Genomic DNA, 25,173 nt, shown 5'->3' with positions numbered 1-25,173 from the left:
GAGCTATTTCCACCATTGTTGGAGCTTGGAACTTGGATTTGGAGTTTGATTGAGGGAAGATACTTGAAGTTTGAGGACTTGAGCTGGTTTTGAGGCTTCTAAGAGGTAAGTGGCAAGATCCTTTCCTCTAGTTTTGGATTTTAGAGCTTTCTTTGAGATGAAACCCTAGTTTTGGGACTTAGGGTTCATTTTGGGCTTTTTGAACCTAGGGCTTTTGAGGCTTGATTGGTTGGTTTAGAACCTTCCTAGGGCTTGGATTGGAAGGGTTCTTGCTCTCTTTTGGAGCTTAGGAGAAGATTTCTACTCTTGAGGTGAGTTTTGGCCATTTTGCTTCTAGGTTAAAGATTGAGCTTATTGCTCTTCGTATCGATTGGATGACACCATTTTTTATGTTCCTAGGGTGCTAGAAAGCTTGTGGAAATCTCCGTTCGGCGAAACGAAAGTTTCGATTTTGGTGGGTTTGACCTAGCCTTTGATATGAGAAAATCTCATATTTGGTGATAAGTGCTTCGTGTACTAATAACTCATACATTTTCATATTAAATGTATTTATTATGAATTTTAGAGTGCTTAAAATGCCCATGTTGTATGTAATGAAATTTTGGACCTCTATGTAGTAGAGAGTTGCTTGAGAGAGAGTTGGTTGCATTTATAGCATTCTATATGAGATTTGGTTTCATGTTTCTATAGAGTAAATGAGCTATGATTCATGCGTTTAAATATAAGTTTAATTGAGACATGAAAGATGACAATTGCTATATATATAGGCATCGAATTTGATATCATGTGAATTAGAGAGCTAATGTCATCAAGCGGCATTGAGCTCAGGACATGTGTGAACCTAGTGGATAGGGCCATTGAGGGATTTGAAAAACATGTTGAACATCAAATTGCCTAAGTGTCATCAAGGGGCACTAGGCGTAGCAAATGTTGAAACTTCACATTGCGACTTAAACTAGATCTTCGGGATGCTAGTGACTATACCATGTTAGAGACATGAGGGTTGGATACTTGAGACTTGGACTATGCTTGCTTGCCATTTGTGCTCATTCGCACATGCTTGTGAGGGTCGCTCCCTACAAGCCGGCACTCCGGAGTTAGCCTACGCGACTTTTGTTTGCTCGTGCGGTATTGAGAAGCCTACGGGGTCGAGTGGGACAGACACATTCCAAGAGTAGGGATGTTGGGCTACCACAGGTACTTAGGCGGCACAAGCTGGACTACCTTGGGTAGGTCCTTAATTGGAAATGAAAATCGACACGGAGTTGTATATGAACAATCACTACTAGATAGGTTTAGTAGTTGGATTACATTTACATGCTTATAGCATAGGGTTGAGACATGTAGTATACTTGACAGTTACCTATTTCATCACAGTATACTTGGTTGCCATGATAGAGCTTATACATCATGTATGAATAAAGGTTTGTAACAGTAAACTATTGCCATTGGTCACTTTTTCTTATGATAGAATAGATGTACAACACTTTGACATCGTGCTTATGTGAGATATAGTAGTATAGCATTTTATTTATGCTCTCTCTTTCAGCAGTTTATTTACATGCTCCTTTTTATTGCTTATTGCTATTAACGTTACTTACCCTTATTTTTGGGGCCTAGTGGAGCAGGAGCTGAGGTCAGTAATTGCCCACTGGGAACTATAAATTATAGTTCTCACGCCCTCTTTTTCTCGATGTTTTTCAGAGCCTTCCACGCAGGGAGAGGCCAGGGATCGCGGAAAGGGTATCGCCTCGGGCTAGCGTTCTTACCGAGGGATCGTTCGATAGGTGGTCTACCTCTCGTGTTTTTTTTTTGTGAGAGGTTGAGAGTTGTACCCGTATATGTATGAGACCACCATTTTTGTACTAGAGACGGTTATTGTACTACTTATGGTTACCTTTGTTCAACTAGCTTTATTTTTTTACTTTGGTGTAGATGATAGAACTTTACTTGCTCTGATATCATTAGTTGCTAGTTATTTCACTACTTTTATTTGTTCTATCTCCTGCTTTACTTCCGCTTTTGTTGTAGACGCCTTATATGTGTAGACATATGGCGGGTCTGGGCGCGCTACCGGGAGGGCCCTCGCCGGTCCCGGGGCGTGACAGTCGAGAAGCCTACCTCTAGGTTAGCTCCAATGGAGAGGAAGAGGAAGAGGAGAAGATGGTGGTGGTGATCTCCCTCAAGTTCCCCTCCTTCTTCTTCTTCTTCTCCTTTACTTCTCCTTCCTTTCCTTCTTCTTTGCTTCAAGAGAGGGAGAGAAAGAGCTGAGAGAGAGAGAGAGATTAGAATGAGAGAGGAGAGGGCTCAGCCCCTCTATACCCCTCAACTAATGTAACAATTGCAGCCAAACCCCTCCACTTTGCTTCTCTCAACATGCCCTCCCTGGGCAGATTTCGCGCGGAGGGATCGGTCCCTGGTCGGGAGGACCGGTCCCCGAGAGCAATCCATGCGGGCAGAGAGCTCTCTGCCAGCTTTTCGCGTACGGGAACCGGTCCCTGGTCGGGAGGACCGGTCCCCGAGAGCAATCCATGCGGGCAGAGAGCTCTCTGCCAGCTTTTCGCGTACGGGAACCGGTCCCTGGTCGGGAGGACCGGTCCCCGAGAGCAATCCATGCGGGCAGAGAGCTCTCTGCTAGCTTTTCGCGGGAGACCGGTCCTTGCCTAAGAGACCGGTTCCCGAAAGTGGGATTCTCAGGACTTAGCCAAATTTTCCTCTGCTCGCTGATTTCACCTACGGGGACCGGTCCCTCAGCCCTGGGGACCGGTTGCATTAAGCATCCCCACAACCACCAGCTACGGGGACCGGTCCTTCCCTGTCATGGACCGGTCCCCGAGAGCAGAATCTGTCAAGTGCAGATTTTGCACTATTTGCTCTAGTGGACTCGACTCCAAAGCACTTTTTTGTCTGGGACATCTTTAGCTTCTCCGAGGGACACCCACTCGACAATTAGTCGATTCTGAGCGAAGTCCAACTCTCTGATTTCGAGAATTCACTTCCTTACAACATGCTACCAATTAAAGTGGGAATCCACGAATTACAATGTCTACTTTTTCTTCTTTGCAATTTCATCATGATGGACTCTTTCTGATGTGAGACCACCTGTTAATGCTGAATAACTGTTGAACAGGCAATGTTCCATTAGATTGTTATTTAAAGTGTCACTGCTGTAACAGCCATAACAAGAACTTGTATCTGTACACAGGGTGCAAAAGAGAGTGCTTATATTATTGTGTTGGATGATAATTTCACTACTATAATAAATGTTGCTCGATGGGGTAGTGCAGTTTACATCAACATCCAAAAGTTTGTGCAGCTCCAGTTGACCGTTAACGTTGTTGCTTTGATCGTCAATTTTGTTTCGGCACGCATCATAGGTACGTGAGACCCTCATCTGGTTATTACTTCTCACCCTGTATCAGAGGACTATTTTAACAGAAAATTTTGTTTCTTTTTCCTTTTCAGCATAGTGTATTTCTCACTTTTTATGCATCTTGTAGGAACTGACCCTCATTTTTTTGTTATTTCTCATCATGTATCAGAGTACTCTTTTAGCAGGAAATTTTGTTTCCTCTCTGGCATAATACATTTATCATCATTTATGCATCTTGTAGGAACTGCTCCTCTCACTGCTGTACAGCTGCTTTGGGTGAACATGATTATGGATACTCTTGGTGCTTTAGCCTTGGCTACAGAACCTCTGAATGATGAGATGATGCAAAAGGCCACCTGTGAGATGGGGTGAGAACTTTATAACAAGGACCGTGTGGAGAAATATCATTGGTTAGAGCTTGTATCAGCTGCTTATACTTGGTACTCTCATGTTCGCTAGTAAAAGGCTTCTGAATTTGAGGGGTCCTGATGCTGATTCTGTTGTCAATACACTCATATTCAACTCCTTTGTGTTTTGCCAGGTAAGCATAGATAGGACGCCTCTTTTATTGTCGAACATTGTGCAAATGAAGCTTCCTTGTAGTGTCGTTAGTTTAGTATTGTGTTGAAAAATCCCATTGGTTAGTTTTGCGGCTACTGGGATCAAACTTGCTTTATTTTTTATTGAAAAAGTGGTCATGCTGTCGAGATTGACACCTAAACATGTTTGGCATTATTTCTGTTCTACGTTTTAATTAATGGAAGTTGTAAAACTTGGTTAGTTAGAACATTTCATCGAGTAATGGAGGAGAGTGAGCATTGAATTCATAGCCAAGAGGACAATCATTTTGACAATAAATGGAAGGAAGATCTTTTATGCTCTGGAGGTTACAAATATTTAGATTCAGGGTAATAATCTAATTATTGAAAAGATTGAGAAAATGGTAGTCAAAGTGATATTGACGACAAATCGATCATGATCTTATACTGGAGTTTAGCAAGGAGCTATATTGGTGTTATTCGTACCTAATCTACCATTACAATCCTGTCTTGGCGGACAGTTCAGCTCTTGCTGAATTGAATTATGCAAAGGAAGAGAATCTGGCTGAAACCTCTATCAGTAGCTGAATGTCTGGTAAGAATATTTTGGATTTAGGAGATGTTCTGATGAAATCTACTTCTAGGTGAGATAAGCTCCCATGTATTTCCTTTTCTTCCTTTTCTCCTTTGTTCTATCTCTTTTAGGTTTCATCTTTGTTTTGCTGAAGCAGCAAAAAAATGTACCAAAATTTTCTCTGCTACAGAGGTAGGCACATATCCCAGAATTTCAGTTAAATGAAACTTTCAGATAGCTGTCTTTAGGTTTTATTTATGGCCCATTGTAGTGTTTTGGTTGCCATCGACTTTTGTATGTGGATATTATTTTCGTCGTATAATACCCAAGGATAATGGTTGAATTGGGGAATCCGATACTCCGTTTAATAAGCGTACTCACTTTTGTCTCCACTTGATGCATAGGTTAGGGAGTTCCACAAATTAGAATATTAGTTTCTAAATGTTCTAAATGGCCCTGATCACATCTAGGTCTTTGGTATAAGATGTCCTAACATTGATTTTAACTTAGAAAGTATGGGCATCCGAATACTTCTCTGACCACACATCATCAGATGCATCAGTTAATTCCTTTCGTTTGCATAATATGACAGATATTAATTCTGATTTTATTCCTTTTGATTTTCTCCGGAGTGTCAAACAATATAGCGTAGAACGAATAATGATACTAAACTTTTGTTTCATCAGGTGTTCAACGAAATAAATAGCAGGGAGATGGATAAGATCAACATTTTTCGCAGAATTTTCAGCAACTGGATCTTCGCTGCCATTATAACTCCCACTGTCGTATTCCAAGTGATAATAGTAGAATTCCTTGGTGCATTCGCAAGCACGGTACCGCTTACTTGAGAACAATGGTTGATCAGTGTCGGCCTTGGGGCTGTCAGTTTGATTGCTGGTGCTATCTTGAAATGCATACCAGTTGAACCAAAGCCTACCGATGCACCAAGAGGCTATGAAGCGATCCCGAATGGTCCAGATGGTGTATGGAACTACGTACTACCACTGGTTTCACATTTGGTTGTATCACCTCATTTTTTGCATGGAGTATATGATCTGTTTCAGTCTAGACTGGAGAGGTTCAACTTGGAATTCGAATCCACGAAAGCTAATCCATCGTAAGTTTTGTTTGTTCTTCCTCTTTGCTGTGGATGGTTTTCACGTTGCAGCTGAAAACCATCAGCTTTACATAATCCCAAAAGGGTTATGTTAATTATCTTGATCCAGCCGATAAGCCGGCACATTATTGTATTCTATTAGCCTCAGATGGGCAGAAGAGTATTTAAAAGTGTTATTAAGCAACTAAACAAATATGTACTACTGTAGTATCAGAATTTCTTGATGTTTAAGTTCATTTTCTTTGCGAGGATTTCAATTCTTTTGGAACTTTGGAGTTGGACTTTATTGAACAGGCAAACTTCTATCTATATAGGTATGAATTGTGTAAATTTTGTTAGCCTAGAGTTTCCAAATAAAACTAAGAGCTATTGAGTTTGACAAGAACATTTGAAAATATTTTAGGATAAATAGCTTAATTAATTGGGATTCTTCTAAATTCTTATTCAAACACATGTCCAGCAATCAAGTTTGCTAGTTTTGAGATTAGGTGATTGTGAAGTGTACTCATCAAAGATTAAAGTGCCCATTGGCACGAGCCGTGTTTACCGTGCCGTATCGTGCCAGTAAGATATCGGCACGATACAACCTCCGTGTTGATGGTACAACTCAAAATCCTCTATTCTTGAAATTAGTAAGTAATGTTCTTAATGTAGTTCAAAAGATTTGATAAAAATACATAATAAATAATTGATATATTTTGTTGCTAAAAAAAATAAATATTTCATGCTATTACGTGTCGGTATATATATTTTTTATTATCAGCACGCATCGATACGGTCCGGCATGCACCGTGCCGTACTATGTCAGCAAATTTCAAGCACGACCCCACGACACTTAAATCCTTGGTTCTCATGATGTGTTTTAGTTTCTAATTAAAATAAATGACTTGGACAATCTCCTTTTCTCACTGTTGTTGTTTTTGTTTTTTTCTATTCTTAGTGGTCCCTCTGGGCATTTTCATTTTACAGGAACCAATCAATATCCATCTATATCTATCTATATTTATATAATATATATGAAAAGACGATTAATATTTTTCATAATTAAAACAATTTTGATCTACAATTTAGATTTTGAACTACTATTTCTTTTTATAACATATATCTGACATATAATTTTATCTATTCTTGTTTTAAAAATTTATCTCAGTTGATAATTAGTTTATTTTTTTATAAATTTTATGAACTATAATTTTTCTTCTCAACAAGTGAAAGCTGAACATTAGCTCCCAACACGAAAATTGCAAAATCTACCGATTTTGGTATGGAAGTGGTAGATCATAGCGATGGATTTTATCGTAGGATTGCCTCGATCTCAAGGAGGTCACGATGCAATTTGTGTGATTGTGGATCGTTTGACGAAGTCGGCTCATTTTTTGCCGATCCACTCTACTTGGTCGAGGAATAAGTTGGCACAAGTCTATCTGGATAAGATTATGCGTTAACACGAGGTTCCAGCATCGATCGTGTCGGATCGGGATCCCCGTTTTGAATCTCAATTTTGGAAGAGCTTGCATGAGGCTTTGGGCACACGACTCGATTTTAGCACAGCATTCCATCCTCAAACGGATGGTCAGTCGGAGAGGACAAACCAAATTTTGGAGGATATACTCTGAGCGTGTGTTATAAATTTCAAGGGTGTATGGCACACCTACTTGCCTATGGCGGGGTTTACTTATAACAATAGCTATCGGGTAAGTATTGGTATGGCACCATTTGAGGCATTGTATGGAAGGAAATGCCGGTCTCCAATACATTGGAGTGAGGTCAGCGAGGAATTGGCCTTGGGACCCGATGTCTTGCAAGATGCAGAAGAAAAGGTTCGTTTGGCACGTCAACGGTTATTGACGGCGCAAGCCCAATAGAAAAGCTATGTAGACAACTGTCGGCGAGATTTAGAATTTGCGGTGGGCGACCACATCTTCTTGAAGTGTCACCCATAAGAAGGGTAAAGCAATTTGGAATTCGGGGTTAAGCTAAGTCCCCGATATATCGGATCGTATGAGATTTTGGAGTGCGTGGGGCTTTTGGCATATCGACTAGCACCGCCATCAAAGCTTGTGGGAGTCTACAGTGTGTTGCGCGTTTCCACACTCTGCAAATATATACATGATTCGACTTATGTCCATCAATATGAGCTGCTTGAGAGCTTCAAGAGGACATTCGTATGAGGAGTTCCCGGTGTGCATTCTTGCTCACGGGGTGAAAAAACTACTGAATTGCACAATTCTTTAAGTTAAAGTGCAATGGACCAATTACGATGAGCGTGAAGCCACTTAGGAATTGGAAAGCTCAATGAAGGATCGTTTCCCTCACCTCTTCACTACTTCGAGTTGAGGTATTGTTTTAGTTTCTCAAACCAAACTCCTTTAAAGAAGGAAGGTATGTGGTGTACCAAATTTTGGCATACTATACTTATCTTTGGCCAAATTGGGTGAAATACAGTTGAGAGATGATTTAGACATATTTGAAAATGAGTTCCGAGGGTTTCGGAACGATTAGAAGTGAATTAGAGTTTCAAGGAGCGAAAATGGAAATTTTCAAAAATTTTATTTTTGACCTGCTGGACTCTCAGGATCCAAAACTTGACTTGATGATCTAGACTTTGATACAAGAGTATCAAAGTCCAGACCTTGATGGAGGATCCGGACCCTCCCAGCGAAAATTTTAAAATTGCTTTCTAGGTCTGGACCTTGCTTCAGGATCCAAACCCTACACTCACAGAATGTGTGTTTTGGGGGTATTTTTGTAATTTTAGCTGAACCCCACAAAGGGGACCTCAGACCCTCTCCTTCCCCATTTGTGAAGACACAAGAACACCTCTCTCTCACTCTCTTTTTCTTTTTCTCTCTCTAAAAACTCCACCAACACTTGGAGAAGTGAGGGATTGATCTTGGAGAAGGCTTTGGAAGTGAAAAGCAAGCTTTTTGGAGCAAAAAGTAGGTTGGGAAGCATAGGTTAGAGGTGAGTTCTTAATATTTTGAGTTAGGGTTTTGGGTTTTAATCTTGGATTTGGGGTTTTAGCAAACCCTAAACAGATCTAGACCACAAATGGTGAGGGCTATGAGATTTGGAGGTTTTGCCATTACTTTGAAAACCCTAGATTAGAGGAGAATTTTTATTTTGGATGAGTTCAAAAATTATTTGTCTCTTTAAAACCCTAATTAGAGGGTAGGATCATGTGGGACAACTAGATTTTAAGAAATAAAATTGTTTTAGAGTTCAAAAATGATAACGAACCATTTTTCTTGTGTTAGGGCAAGGAAGCTTGGAGTAAAAGATTGTATTCCAAGGGAAGGCCTAATTGCAAGTGACTACAAGCAATTAGGTTAATTTTGAGGTGGGTTGTATTGCATCGAAGTGACTTGGTTACCTCTCATGTCTAGAGAGTAATAGTTAAAACAAGTGATTTATTGTTGGATGATAGTTTAAAAGTTAGATATGCATGTTAGAGGTATATGCTACTTGAAATGATAAATTTTACTACCTATGTATGTGGCATGAGTAAAAATGTATGCATGCGATAAATGTATATTCAAATGCTATTTTCATTCATTATATAAATGCATGCATGGCTTCTTGCATTCCTATGATATGGATAAAAATTTAGGTAGACATTCTCTAGGGTTGGTAGAGAACTCAACATGTGAACATGGAGAACCTATCATTGAACATAGGTGGAGAATATAGTGGTAGGATGACCACTTAGACATGAGTGACTTTAAACCTAGAGAGGTTAAAGCATAGGGTGGAACATATGGACCCTTGATGTGACCATGAAAGTGGCAATTCCACGAGTTGTGGACTTATGGCTAAGTAGTATGGCGATTCCGCGCCCTAGTGCCAAGATGAGGGCGGCGATTTCGCATGTGATTGACTCAAGAGTGAGTCAAGTGGCACGACTAGAACGATGAACCTTGTAATATACCGAGAATTCGAAAAATAAATATCGAACTTTAGTCAAATTGACCAAAGTGCGAGGATGGTACACTCTGGAAAGTCCAAAGGTGTTAAAATAATCAAAAGTGCCTTGTGAGAGGTTTTTGAGAGCTAAAGAATCAAAAATCTGCAAATTGCAACTTTTGAGTTCTCGGGGACCGGTCCCTGGTGGGAGAGACCGGTCCCCGAACGCGTGAGAAATGAGAAAGGTGGAAAATCGGCTAAGTCCCAGAAAATCAGCTCTCGGGAACCGGTCCCTGCGGGGAGAGACCGGTCCCCGAGAGACCGGTCCCCCTGGGAGAGACCGGTTGCATCGCGGGGAGCCCTGCGCAGCTGCGGGGAGCAGCTCTCTGGGACCGGTTCCAAGTCGGGGAGACCGGTCCCCGGACCCGAAATCTGCCCAGTTTGAGCAGTTCAATAAAATGAAAGTTGAGGGGCCTATTTGCATTTATGCAACCCAATGGTTAAGTGGAGGGCTTTGAGGGCTTTATTTCTCATTCCCTCTCCCTCGCACACTCCCTCTCCTCTCTCTTTCTCTCTCTAGAAGACAAGAAGGAGAAGAAGAAGACAAAGAAAGGAAAGGAAAAGAAGAAGAAAAAAGTGGAGGAAAAGAAGAAGCAGTGAAGAAACTCCCTCTCCCTCATCTCTAGCTTGAAGAGGGGAAAGCTTTGAGGTAAGCTTGAACCCTAATCATGGTAAAATCCTAGAATGAGAACTAAGTGTGTCACGCCCCGCCCCGAGACCGCTACCAATTTGGTCCGGTTCGGGCGCGCCGGACGGACGCCGAACGGACAGCACCTCCCCTGTCCGCCCAAGGCTCAACACAGGATCATGTACAAAGAATTTGCCCAGGGATAATTCAATACATACACGATCCAACAAAGAGAGAAGCACAAAGAGTGCAATACAACAAGAGCAAGTAACACAAGTATACATACAAGTGCATAAAGAGAGATACATCTAGCTATTACATCACATTCCACTTTTACATCTTTGATTACATTTACATTTTCATCATCACCAAAATGAATACATATTCCACTCACATGCATCTAGGTACAATGTACTCTCCAAAATACAACCATGTCACCTATGTACACGAGGGTACTCTAGTACAAAAGGAAAGCCACAACTAGCTAGCTAGGGCGCTACGCCCTTACCGCGATCCCCTGCCGGTCCGCTCTCGTGTGTACCTGTACCCCAAAACCACACGGGGTGAGAACTATATAAATATAGTTCCCAGTGGGTTCGGCCGCCGACTCCGCCGATCTTCCCACTAGGTCTAAGCTGGCACAAATAGATAGATAGAGAGATAGATAGATATTGAACTGCAACTATGATCTATTGTGCCATCAAATGCAAGCAATGCATGAAATATCATCTAGCAATAAGCCTACTATCATGCTAGTATGCTTCAACAATGTAATGAATACGAATACAACATAGTTATGCAATCCATTATCATATACTATATTTAATCATGGGATGAATAGAAATCCACTTATGCTATTCATGTCATTACCCCATCCACTAGGCTACCCCGCCTAAGATCTCAAATCTCATAGGTACTCACACCACAATTCTAGTAGGTGAAGAGGTGAAGAGCTACCCCGCTCTTCGCCCTGACTGATATCTCAAATCTCATAGGTGAGGAGCTACCCCGCTCTTATCTCACCCGTCTCACATCTCAAAGGTCATAGATGAAGAGCTACCCCGCTCTAATCTCATAGATAATGAGCTGCCCCGCTCAATCTCATAGGGGAAAGGCTACCCCGCCCTTCGCCCCAACTCACGTCCCAGTCCAATGGGTGAGGAGCTACCCCGCTCGTATCCCACCCGATGAGCTACCCCGCTCGTGAGCTACCCCGCTCGTGTGACAACTCCGGCAATGGGTGAGGAGCTACCCCGCTCGTATCCCACCCAGTGAGCTACCCCGCTCGTGAGCTACCCAGCTCGTGTGACAACTCCGGAGTGCACTGCTTGTGTGGAGCGACCACCACAAGCTCAAAACAGACTTGTGAGTATGATCCAATCCTCGCCAACTGAGGATACCCTGTCAACTAGGTTAACAAACACTCGAAAATCCACCTATCCCTAGGTCCATGTCAAGTGTCTCAACCACACTAATCAACTCACACTAGGGAATTGAACTATCCCTATGTTTGATGCCATAGTGTCTCAATTACACTAATTCTCATGCAATATGCCATGACTAGGGAAACTCACCTATTCCCTATGCTCAATGCCACAAGTGTTTCTATTACACTAAGTTCCAATGCCACTCGTCATGTTGTTAACATTGTTTACATGCCACTCGTCCAAGTCATAGTATTTTCTATACACTAGTTAGCATGTCACTAGTTTTCATTATCAAGTCCGAGTTCACCGTTTTCTTATCATTATAGGATCTCCTGTCACAAACCCTAATCCTCATGCATTCTAGATTTAAGTGTCAAGTCTATAATGCTACACAACTAGACATGCATGCAAGAAAATAGAAATGCAACTATACATACATCCTATAATGCATAAGAACAATATGTGCAATATGACCAAAAATCTAACTCGGACATAGAAGGAAGCTCGATTGCTTCGGATGGAAACCCCCCACCTTTTAATGCTACCAAGAGGCTAGGGTTTCGATTTCGTGATTTTTGGAAACTTTCGCCGCAAGCTGCGACAATTTGTACCGAAACAAGTCTTTTCTTCAATATCTTCGCGTAGCCTCGTCGTATCGCCGAACCGACTTCGCCAATGCGTCAGAATACCTAGCAATTAGGTTTATACATGATCAATTTAGATCAAAATCCCTCACAAGCAAAACCCCTCTTTTGATGCCCTAAGATGCAACTATGCAAGAATTCATCATTAGATCTCTAAATTCAAGCATCAACCATCTATTTAGCATCTAGGAGTTTCACTAAACCCATTTCTAAGGCATACAAATCATTACTTAGCAATCTACCATTGTTGCTATCAAAGCTTACCTCTCAAACCCAAGCTCTCTTCAAGCCAATGGTAAAGAAAAAGAAAGCTTCACCTCTAAGTAAGCTTTTCTCTACCAAACTCCACACTTTGGAGCCAATCCTAGAGAGAGAGAGAGAGAGAGAGAGAGAGATTTCTCTTATGTTGGCTCAAGTAGAGAGGAATGAGGGAAATGACATAACACCCTTATATATATATATAGGAGGAAACTTCACCTCCAAGTAAACTCCCCCAAAACACTATTCACTTCAGCAGTTTAAAACTGACATATTTCGTCGGAGCCCTTCTGAACGTCCGTTTGCGCTCAAATTTGACAGGCAGGCTCGGTTTTACTTAATAAGTCCAAAGAAATTTTAATCATTCAGTTTCGACCATGTTTGGTCACCGAAAGCTGTACCGAACTGTAATCTTTATCAGATAGCAGTCGGATTTTATTTTCCACTTTTCGGGCGTCAGAATGGTATGAAACTTTAAATCTAGCCTCATAAAAATAATTCTGACATATCCTTCAGTTTTCATAATTTTCTGACACTGTGCATTTTCTGCTAATTTATCAGCCCTGCTTTTCACAGAAAATTCTAAATCTTTTGTTTTCGCTCCAATTTTTGCACATGTCATTTTCAATTTATACCTTACACCCTTAAGTCCAATAAAAATAGTATCTCACACTATTTTTATTTATACTTATTTTATATTAAAAAGTCGGTATATTACATCCAACCGTAACTTCATAATTTCAGAAGTTCAGTACCTGACAAAGTGACCTAGAAATGATTTTAGTGGAACCTATTGAGTATTTGGAGCTATCTTTTGCTTCTTTTAGAGATCAAACCATGGATTGGTGGAGGTGGTGAAGCTTGAAGGTAAGTTTCAATCCCTCTCATGGTGAAACCCTAAAATGGGATTTGATTAAGCTAAGGGTGGTTCAAATGGAACCTTTACATGATTTGAAGCTTTCTTTTGCTTCTCTTAGAGATCAAACCCTAGGTTTGATATATGTTATGAGCTAGGGCACCCAAATTGGGGCTTTTGCTTGTAAAGGTTCTAAAATAAAATTGACCCTCTAGAAACCTAATTGGGGGTATTCCCGACGCGTTGGTGTGCTCGGATTGACGTTACGAAAAGCCAATGTAAAGATATGAGCAAAAATGGCCTTATAGGGCTTCGTTTTGCCGCAGGTGACGAACTAGGAGTCTAAATATCATAAGAAAATCATTGTAGCATCCTACTACACCTACGAGGTGGGTGGTGCTATCCAAACTTGTTGGAATTCCCTCTATGCCTAATGTGTCATTTAATTGAGCATTTATGTATATGTTGTTGCATGCATTGTAGGGTAAAATGTGATGATAATTATGTAAATGTTGCATGATGTGAGTACACGTGCATTTCTAGTTGGTTGAGAACCTATAACACCCTATATGTATGCATGAGATATAATGTGAGCACCCAATGAGATGAAAGAACAAAGTGACATAATAAAACATAGATCGAGTGGCATCCGACAATGTAAAGTAATGTGACACTAGAGTTAGTGTGTGGCATCAAAGAGAAATGTGACGCAAAGAACAATGATAATGATTAGAGACAAGTAAAGAAAATGAAAGTGGCATAAAGAACTAGTAAAGTTAAAGAACAATAATTGCTAGAGTTAGCAAAATAAAGTGATGAAAAGAACACTAGTGTCACGCCCGTTGGACGGGCGGAGAAGCCTCCGGTAGCGTGTCAGACCCGCCATATGTCTACCTATATTATAGGGTTCTACATAAAGCGGAGTAAGCAGGGATAGAACAAATAAAGTATGGAAATAATGCATTACTGATATCAGAGCTAAGTAAAGTTTGATATGTTACATTCCAAAGAAGAAATTTAAGGTAGTAAACAAGATAGATTCCATTAAGTAGACCTATTGTCTCCAGGTACAAATCTGGTGGTTTAGTAACGGGTAACTTTCAACTTTCGCAAAAGAATACGTCGAGAGGTGGACATGTGTCTAACAACTCGATTCCTCGCTGAGAGCTAGTGGAAGCAATGACTTCTCGGTCCATGGCCTCACCCGCTGAAGCTCTGAAAGAAAACAAACAGGGGGGGCGTGAGAACTTATGTATTTATAGTTCCAGTGGGAAATACTGACTAGCTCAGTGCATAGGCCCAAGAGAAGGGTAAGTTAAATAGAGTAACGGTATTGCATTATTAGAAAGCATAATATTAGGTGCTAAGCTACTGCATTAGACATGGATTTCCTAATGGGACTTTATCTTATCATGGTTATATTTCAAGTATTCATGCTTTTACTTTATATGGATATAAAAGTAATACTTTGTCATGATATAATGATTAAGGAATGCAATAACACACTCTAGATTAACATGTATGTATGAATACCAAATGTCCAACTATGCCTAGAAGTAAGTAAGTATTCTATATACTCTTGACTAGTGTGATCTATAAACTCAACGTGTCATTGATCCATTTCCAATTAAGACCTACATAGGTAGTTCCAGTATGATGCGCCTAAGTGCTGTGTAGCGACATTCCTCTCTTGTAATGTGTACTGTTCACACTGACCCGTATGGCTTCTCAATACGCACGACGAACACAAGTCGGTAGGGCTAACTCGGAGTACGGCTGTAGGGGCGACCTACAAGGCATGTGCGAATGAGCCAAATGGAACAAGCAAGGTCAATGTCTCAATACTCTATCCGCATGTCTTCTACATGCTAGGTCCTAGTGCATCCCAGATCTGGCCATGTCTTAAGTGGATGTCCAACAATCACTTGTTAGTGCCTCTTTATGCACTTAAGCATCACACTGATCAGTTAATTTTGTTCTATGTTTTCTATTTAAAAATTAATTCTATGACTATTATGCCGGGCCATGCCTCTTTATGACATCTGGCCAATTCTCAAAAGTCAAGTTCTCAAGCCCTCTCTAGGCCTTCTAAAATTCTAATGTCCCAATTTGGGATATATTGTTAAATGCAGAGGGCAAGATCTGTTTTTATATAGGATCATGGTTCCCAATATACTAGTTGCTATAGTTAATGCATGCACTTCTTTACAGCATAGGAGTCTAATTACCTATAACTAATATATGCTGTTAACATTTAATAATTCTTTAAATACATTTAAATGAAAATGCGATGAATTTCTTGTTTCAGAAATATATTGCATATGAGTATTTCCCATATATAGTCTACGTCAAACACGAACCGGTGCTGCTTCCTTCATTCGCGAACGGAGTTGTAACAGTCTAGATACCCTGAAAAGTGATTCAGCGGAGATCGAGGGCATTAGACCATCTTATAAACAGATATTAACGTAGAAGCAAAAGCGGTCAAAACTACCTCAGAGAAGAAATCTCTTCCTCAAGCTCCAAAGAGAGTAGAACCTTCCAACCTAAGCAAGGAGGTTCTAACCAATCATCTAGCCAGAACAAAAAGCCCTAGGTTCAAATGCCCAAATCAACCTAATCTAATTATGGTATCCATCTACCAAATCCTCAAATCAGGTTCTTAATGAGGACTGGGAAAAGCAACAACCTTAAGAAGCTCCAATCAGCCTCAAGGATGAGATCCATCTGGTAAGCTCAAGTCCAGCACCAAGCACAGGGAAGAAGATTAGGGTGAGGAAGATGTCTCCAAGATCCATAGGTGCTCTCAATTCGTCTTTTTTCCCTCTTTCGTTTTCTTCTCTTCCTATCTTCTCTCTCTAGAAAGTGTAGGGAGAGGGTGAGAATGAGAAAATGAGAGAGGGAAGAGGAGGAAATGGCTAATAAGCCCATCTAGTGTAACAAAATCCGGAGAGGCCCCTCAAAAATTCAAATTTACATCAGCCCGAACTGGGCAGTTTTCGCCCAGAGGGACCGGTCTCTCCCCAGCAGGGACCGGTCTCTCGCTGCGAACCCGAAAAACCATCGTTCGGGAACCGGTCTCTCCCTGTGCGGGACCGGTCTCTCACTGCGTAGACGCGCTCGGGGACCGGTCTCGCCTGCCAGGGACCGGTTGCCTCAGGGCTGCCGCAACACTGCTCATTGGGGGACCGGTCTCTCCTTCCAGGGACCGGTCCCCGAGAGTGAAAACTCTCAGGACCAAACCAAAACTCAGGTTTTCGAACTTTTTAGGTCGAAAAACATTCTACAACCCTCCACCAAGTGTGGAAAAGCTCGAAATACACCCAAACACTGTAAATTTGCAAAGGTCCAGTGCGTCACAACTAGAGTAAGTGTAAAGACAATGATTGAACTATATATCCTTAGAGTTAAGGATCGATCATACTTGCTATGAGTTCCGTGCTCGAGGGCGGTCGCTCCCCCCTCGGGTGATGCGCTCCGGAGTTTTGCATCACGAGTTGGAGTAAATCCGAGGACGGTCTTAGCGGGAGGCAGCTGAGGGCCCGCGATGATGGACTTAATGTGTGCAAGTTAATGTGGCGAAACCCCCGGGTTAGCCGTGAGATTAAAGAACAAGAACAAAGAACAAAGCTTAAAGAACAAAGAACTTGCATATTTGCATGATTTACGTTGAGCATTTTTCTTACTTTATTGTTTAGGCATATTAGCATCATGACTATAGTTTGGTTACTATTCTGCTTATCCTTTCTATTATGCCTGAGTTAGTCCTAGTGGTAAAGTCGGTGAGATTGGGGCCGAACCCACTGGAAACTTTGTTGTAGTTCTCACCCCACTATTCCATAGAGCCGGGACCGAGCGAGCTGGCGAGCGACCGCGGGAAAGGTATCGCACCTTAGTTAGAGGCCACCAAAGTTGGGTTATTTCACATTTTGTTAGTAGCTACCCTATAGTCATCTTTTGTATTTGAAGATGTTTAAAGTAAAGAAAAAGAGTGCACAGTTTTATTTTGGGCAAATGTGATGTAAAAGAAATGATGCAAGCAATGTAAAGAATTATGAATATGAGGTTAAATGCAATGTATGTGATCTAAAGTGAATCATAGTATTCAGGATGTTTAGTTTCCTATCTTTCACTCATGGCTATTGCTTACCCTCGTATAAGCCGTTTGTGTATGTTTCCGCTAGTGCACTTCTTGGTTGAAATTGTACAGGTGATGAGCCTTGGGCGGATAGGAGAAACTCTGTCCGTTCGGCGTCTGTTTGACGTGCTCGGGCCGACCCAAATTGGTATCGGTCCCGGGGCGTGACAAACCTAGTGAGTAAATGTAGTTTACGTCGCATAAGTAGGTTTCATTATCATGATTAAAGGCATAGTAATACAAAAGGAGATAGCAATGTAATATATAAATAACTGAATATGTAGTCTACCACTACTAATCATACAACATGCAACAATGTCTACTACTATGCCTTACAATATGGAATGAATGTCATGGTCCGATATGTTCAACAGTGTCCCTCACACACATTTGACCAAATTCATTTATGACCCAATTAGGGCTTCTCACAAGACCAAGCCCAACTCACCCCTCTCAGCCTCGTGGAGACTAGCTACCGCTCTGTCATCCACCATAGACTACTCACGAGGACATCATGATCGACCCATCACTCAACATGTGATCTCACTATGCTCACTCTCTACATAAGATGCAACAATGCAAACTAGCACAGGATACAATATGGTCAATCAACCGATCTCTTTTCTTTTTGACCTAATCATAATGGCTCACGCGAAGTCAAGCCAAACTCACCAAACCAAATCCCTTTTTGTCGGGGAGAATTCCACTACAACCCGCTGAGACCGTCTGCTGGGGAGAATTCCGTTACCGCCCAGATGTGACAATTCTGGAGCTCACTGCTTGAGGTGGAGTGACCACCCTCAAGCTAATCAAACTATATGTGAGTATGATCCAATCCTCTCCTGTCGAGGACACTCTACTGGCCAGGGTAGCAACAACAGGGGATCTACCAATCCCTAGCATGGTCTAGAGAATCTATTTCAATCCCTCACATGCTCAAAAACATCACAGCACTAGATGCCATGCTACAAATACATTGACCCAATCTTTCCCACATATATTCGAGAGTTTAATCAACTCATGTAGCGTGCATCAATGGGATATACCGTAAGGAAGTGAATTCTCGAAATCCGAGAGTTATACTTCGTCCAGGATCGACTAATTGTCGAGCGAGTAGGCTTCGGAAAAGCTAAAGATGTCCAAAACACAAAAAGTGCTTTGGAGTCGAGTCCGTGAGAGCAAAAGATGCAAAAAATGCATTTGCCAGATTCTGCTCTCGGGGATCGATCCCTGGCAGGGAAGGACCGGTCCCCGTAGATGGTGGTTGCATGGTTTCTTGATGCAACCGGTCCCCGGGGCTGAGGGACCGGTCCCGTAGGTGAAACCCGCGGGAGAAGTGAAAAATTGGCTAAGTCCTGAGAATCCTACTTTCGGGAATCGGTCTCTTAGGCAAGGACTGGTCTCCTAGAGTCCGGTCTCTCGGGCAGGGACCGGTTCCCGTACGCATAAAAATTGGGAGGGTCCTAGGGGACCGGTCCTCCCGACCAGGGACCAGTCCCTTCGCGCGAAATCTGCCCAGGCAGAGTAAGTTGAGAGGGTTAAAGTGGAGGGACTTTTATGCAAAAATGCCATTAGTTAGAGGGGTATAGAGGGGCTGAGCCCTCTCCTCTCTCTCACCCTCACCCTCACTCTCTCCCTCAGCTCTCTCTCTCTCTCTCAAAGAAAGAAAAGAGAAAGAGAAGAAAGAAGAGAGGAAAAAGAAGGAAGAGAAGAAGAAGAAGGAGGAGAAGAAGAAGAAGGAGGAGATCAAGCTAGAGAAGGCTTGGAGCATCTTCCTCTTCCTCTCTTCTCCCTTGGAGCTAACCTAGAGGTAAGCTCTTGAGCCCTAATGGTAGAACTTAGGGTTTTTGGGTTTTTGGGTTTTGAAATGAGGTCAAATAGACCTCTAGCACCGTTAATGGTGGAATAGAGCTAGGAGCCAGGGTTCTATAGTGCAAATTGCAAAATGTGAACCCTATGGCACCCAAATGGGGTTTTTGATGAATCATGAGATTGATCTCATTTGATAGCTTGTAAACCTAATTGATAGGTGTCTAAACGCGGGGCCGAAATCAGATTTTCGATTCGTTGAGCGGGTGGAAAGCTATCGGTAAAAAGGTACGAACGAATTGTCGCAAAAAGGTATGAACGAATTGCCGATCCCAGTGGTTCGATCCGCAAAAAGGTACGACGGATTCGCGTTACAACTCGATGAGCCCGGATCGTCGAGGTTGATTCACGTGTCCTTTGATCGTCCTTGATTAAATCTTCTCACGTTCCAAACTCGCGATGGATCGAACTACAAACGAGCACGATCGCAAATCCACCGTTCAAGTCCCTCTTAGAATAATAGGTTGATGGAGGATGTGGTTTCTCTCTTTCCTTTTCTTATTCTCTTTTCTTTATCCGTTCTTGTTTCGTATGTTACGTTATGTGGGATCGCCCGCATATTTATAAGGGATTCCAAAATCCTTATGGCATTAGAGATAAGGCCAAATCGGTTATTAATTGTTATCCTAATATGACTAGGATTTAGCTCTAACTAACTTTCCAATTTGAAAGCGAGATTAATTCCAATCCAATTAGATAACATAACATCCGTCGGATCGAACCCGCTTATGGGCGTACCCGATTCGATTTAACCGAATGCCAACATCTCCCACTCGCACATGACGGGATCGATGCCATCGTAACCACTTCCTCAACATCACACCACTATTAATTCTATTCATACAGAAAAATGAACAGTGCGACCGCTGAGTCAACCTGCATTTTGGGAGCTTTATACTAGAAACCGCATCCGGCCAGCATAGAAACATCAACCCTCAAAAGGAAAAAATATTAGACTCGTGACGCACTAGACCATTGAATTACATCAGGTTCAGCATCTCTAACCCCTCAAAGAGCCATGCTAACCGCAATTGCGCACATTATGACACTATACTCATGATTGTTTCGCTATGCTGAAGCGACACAATCTGTCGACAATGAGTCAAAGTGTCTGAATGTAATTCAGCTAGTCTTCCTTGAGCACTCATGCCACCGAGTTGAGAACTGATTGCTTTCCCAGCAATGCCCCGTAAAGCCGCATCACTCATGGCCGTAGGAAACATGCCAAAGTAGCAACATCAATTATTTCACTAAATGACATAGTCAAAAGTCACTAAGGGCATCTAACATATGTAGGACATCGTCTCAAAATAATGTCCGTAAGAACTCACACGATGAGGAAGCAGGGATCCATTCACTCATCTTCTCTATTTAGTCGCCCAGCACATGTAGTATGAAATACATGCTATGACAGAGAATCCCAATAAACGTATGTCTTTCTCAATGTCATACGGATCTTAACTCAGTCACTCCCGGAGTGTCTAGCCTAAGTTCTCCATTTGCTCGCTATCTCAAGCGTCAAACGGTGAGCTCACATCCGGCTCTTACTATACAGGCCATACGAATCGTGGGACTATTTGTATACAGTCTCATTAATGACCTCATCTTGGTGCCAACCAAGGCGGCTTCCATTAATGCCTCAATTTTTGCTCACTCTCTACAGCGTCGAAAAGAATGATTGCCCGTGTGAGAGGGCCAATCGGCCTGTGACATACTATCAATCAGTTTAATAACAATGCACGTGTACTAATTTTACCAAATATCTTTTTCAAAATAATAATTTGTAATTAAATAATCAAAAATAATCGACTGTCTACACAATCAAATCCTACGAAGTCCAAGACTTTAACATAGGCCAAAAAATAATTCTCTAACAACAGGCTTAGTTAGAGAATCTGCAACCACGCGACTCGTAGATATGTGTTCCAGGATTATTTTCTTCTGCGCCACTGCCTTCGAGTGGTCCAATCCTAGATTGGACGGAAAATGGCTAACCAGGCCCACGGCATAGCATATATCAGGCCGAGTACACATCATAGCATACATCAGGCTTACGACCGCATTAGCATATGGGATCCGATTCATCTTATCCTCTCTTCAGAAGTTTTAGGGCACTGTTTAAGGTTCAAACTCTCACCTTTAGCAATAGGAGTGTCAATGGGTTTGCAATTGTGCATCTGAAATCGTTCTAAAACTTTTCTTAGGTAAGTCTCTTGAGACAGACCTAAAAGTTTCTTAGAACGATCTCGTAGGATCTTAACTCCGAGCACATAATTCGCTTCACTCATGTCCTTCATTTCAAAAAATAGAGGACAACCACGTCTGAGTGGCGACAATCATCTCCTTATTATTCCCGGCCAATAGGATGTCATCAACATATAAGGAAAGAATTAGAAAAAATCTTTTGGACCGTTTAACATACACACAGTGATCTTCTTCAATCATCGTAAACCCATCTTCAGTGATGGCTCGATGAAATCGAATATACCACTGTCTGGAGGACTGCTTCAATCCATAAATAGATCGTCGGAGCTTACAAACTTTGTGCTCCTCACCCTTTACAGAGAAGCCAGCAGGCTGATCCATATAGATCTCCTCATCCAGTTATTCATTGAGAAATGCAGTTTTAACGTCCATTTGGTAAAGTTCCAAATCCAAGTATGCGACAATGGCCAAGATCAGACGGATCGAAGCAAATTTTACAACAGGAGAAAAAGTTTCTTCGTAATCAACGCCTTCTCGTTGGGTAAAATCCTTTGCTACCAGGCGAGCCTTGTACCTATCGATAGAACCGTCTGTCTTGCACTTAATCTTGAGAACCCATTTATTCCCGATTATTTTGCGCCCTGGTGGCAAGTCAACCAAGTCCCAGACATGATTTAACTTCGTCGATTCTATTTCCTCTATCATTGCATCCAACCATTCCTTATGAGTAGGTAATGAGAGAGCCTCTTGGAAAGATCTAGGCTCATCATCATCATGTGCAGCAACCATGAAGGCCTCCCCCTCAATCTCAAAACGACGACGGGGAACGCCTACACGTGCGCTCCTACGAAGTTGAGGCTCCTTATCTAAAGGCAAGTCGCTCCCACTATCCCTAGGAGGTATCGGAGTTGCCTCCTCTGCCTCAATTGAGCGAATAGAAGCGCCAATACTAGAGTCATCCATCTCATGGAACTCAGTTTCATTTCGAACCTCACTTCTATAAGGAAAATCCTCCTCGAGGAATTCAACATCTCGTGACTCAATCTCAGTCAAACTTCCATCTGGCTGCTGTCCGATGAACATATATCCCTTAGAGTGTTCAGGATATCTTATAAAGATATACTTCCTTCCTCTAGGACCCAACTTTCCATGCTTGTGAGAAGTGTTGTGTACATAACCTGCCGAACCCCAAGGACGCAGGTGCTCCAAATTTGGTTTCCTGCCTGTCCATAATTCATAAGAGGTGGAAGATACTGTTTTAGAGGGTACACGATTAAGAATGTAGGCAGCAGTTAACAATGCGTCTCCCCAAAAGGAGACAGGCAAATTTACTTGCGCCATCATTGACCTAACCATGTCAAGCAAGGTGCGATTTCTTCTCTCCGGTACACCATTTTGCTGCGGAGTGCCAGGAATTGTCAGCTGTCTGATTATTCCCTTTTCATCACACAATTTCTTGAATTGTTCAGATAGATACTCGCGGCCTCGATCAGTTCTTAAGCATTTAATTTTCATATTTAACTGATTCTCAACCTCATTTATATAACGTCTAAAGCAATCCAATACTTCAGACTTATGGGAGATCAGATAAACATGACCGAAGCGCGTATGGTCATCTATAAATGTGATGAAGTAAAAAGCACCATGTCTTGCCCTCACACTCATTGGGCCACAAATGTCGGAATGGATTAATTGTAAAGGAAATTCTGCCCTTGAAGCTTTATTAAATGGTTTTCGGGTCGCTTTTCCCGCTAAACAATGTTCACAAGTGGGTAGGTCGACTTTAGTGAGCGAGCTCAATAACCCGTCTCTAACTAATCTAGTCATTCTATCCTGCCCAATATGACCAAGACGTGCATGCCATTTAATTGAAACATTGTGATCATTCTCAACAGAAGATAGCAGGGAAAAAGAATCACTATTATTAATATTATAATCAATGTCCAAAACCATAAAACCATTCGACATAAAACCTCTTCCATAATAAATAGTTCCAAGATGAATCTTAACTACATCACTCTCAAAACGAAAAGAAAAGCCTAACTGTAGCATAGCAAGAATAGAAAACAAGTTCCGCCGAATTCCTGGAGCATAAAGTACATCATGTAGATATAAAGTTCGACCACCTTGCATGATCAACTTGTATGTGCCAACGCCTAACACATCGACACTTGAATCATTCCCCATGTATACTCTTCTGCTCCCAGCAGGCACGCGACGGTACTCGACGAATCCCATCCGATCCCTCGCTACGTGGTCTGTTGCTCCTGAGTCTACAATCCACACAGGGAGAGATTCAGCAACAAACGTGTTAGAAGAAACAAAAGAGCGAGAATCGGGATAGAGTTGTACCTTCTTCGGCTCAGTGCAATCACGAGCGAAGTGTCCCAGCTGATTACAGTTGAAACAAGTCATCTTTGACTTGTCTTTCTTGCCACCTCGTTTGCTTCTCTTTCTTTTAGTGTTCTTCGCATTCTTAGGCGCGGATCCGCTACGATTTTGAGCCCCAGTAGTCCTCTTTCGCTTGAACCCAGATGTCCTGCGAAAGTTTGACTCAGCAGCATTGGCAGTTGGAGTTTTAACAGCCTCAAGGCGCTCCTCCTCCAACTCCAAATGCCGCGCAACATCCTTAAAAGTTTTGATATTGTCATTATGGGTTAAATTTACTTGCATATGTTCCCACGAATTGGGAAGGAAACGAATCATAGCTTGGATTTGCTGCTCATCAGTTAAGGTGCCGCCAGCCGACTTTAACTCGCGAATCATGTTTGACATTGTTCTAACGTGCTGTTTCATAGTCTGATCGGCACGCTTCTTATAACTGTCAAACCGCATAGTCAGACCGCGCAACCTTGTAGCCGAAGTTGCACCAAATTTTGCTTTGAGAGCCTCCCACATGTCATATGCAATCGGATACTGCTCACACTCGCACAAGAGATCATTCTGCATACTGCTCAGCAACGTGATGCGAGCAATGAGATCCATCAAGCTGTCTTGTCGCCGTCGATCACCAGCGGAGATCTGGGGATATAGTTCTCCGGAGCCCCTATAAACTGGCGTCGGGGAGAGACGAGTGGGACGAGCGGGAAGGGGCAGCCCACGCACACTCAGAGCAAAAAAGAGAGAGAGAGAGAGAGAGAGAGAGAGAGAGAGAGAGAGAGAGAGAGAAGTAAGAAATAGAGGGTGAAGAAGAAGAAGAAAAAGAGGAAGAGAAGAAGTTGTAAGAGAGAGAGAAAGAGATCAACCTTGCTCATCATAGGGTGCTAGACTCTGCCGTTGCCGTGGATAACAACGCCGGCGACATCGCACAAGGCAGAAGCCGCAGCCATCTCCGTAGCGAAGGCCAAAAACGATCCCAGTGAAGCATTTTATTTTTTTTTTATTTTTTTATTTTTCTTTTTTCTTTTCTCTTTAAGCACGTATTGGTGCAGCCCAAACTATACTTTTAATGAGTGTTATGTTATGGAACAACAACAACAAAAAACCATGGAGAAGGGAAAGGAGAAGGGAAAGGATAAAGGGAAAGGAGAGAGTAAAAGTAAGGAGATAGTAAGGGAGAAAGTATACGAGAGTGCTGTAGTG

The 25,173-nt window shown here is 42.1% G+C and overlaps 1 pseudogene; it reads left to right on the top strand.

Moving 5' to 3' along the window:
* LOC109719277 overlaps window positions 1-5,941 on the top strand; it is a 15,406-nt pseudogene extending 9,465 nt beyond the window's left edge.

The sequence above is a fragment of the Ananas comosus genome, linkage group 13, assembly GCF_001540865.1.
Source record: "Ananas comosus cultivar F153 linkage group 13, ASM154086v1, whole genome shotgun sequence".
Lineage (NCBI taxonomy): Eukaryota > Viridiplantae > Streptophyta > Magnoliopsida > Poales > Bromeliaceae > Ananas > Ananas comosus.
This window is presented reverse-complemented; position numbering and strand designations above follow the sequence as displayed.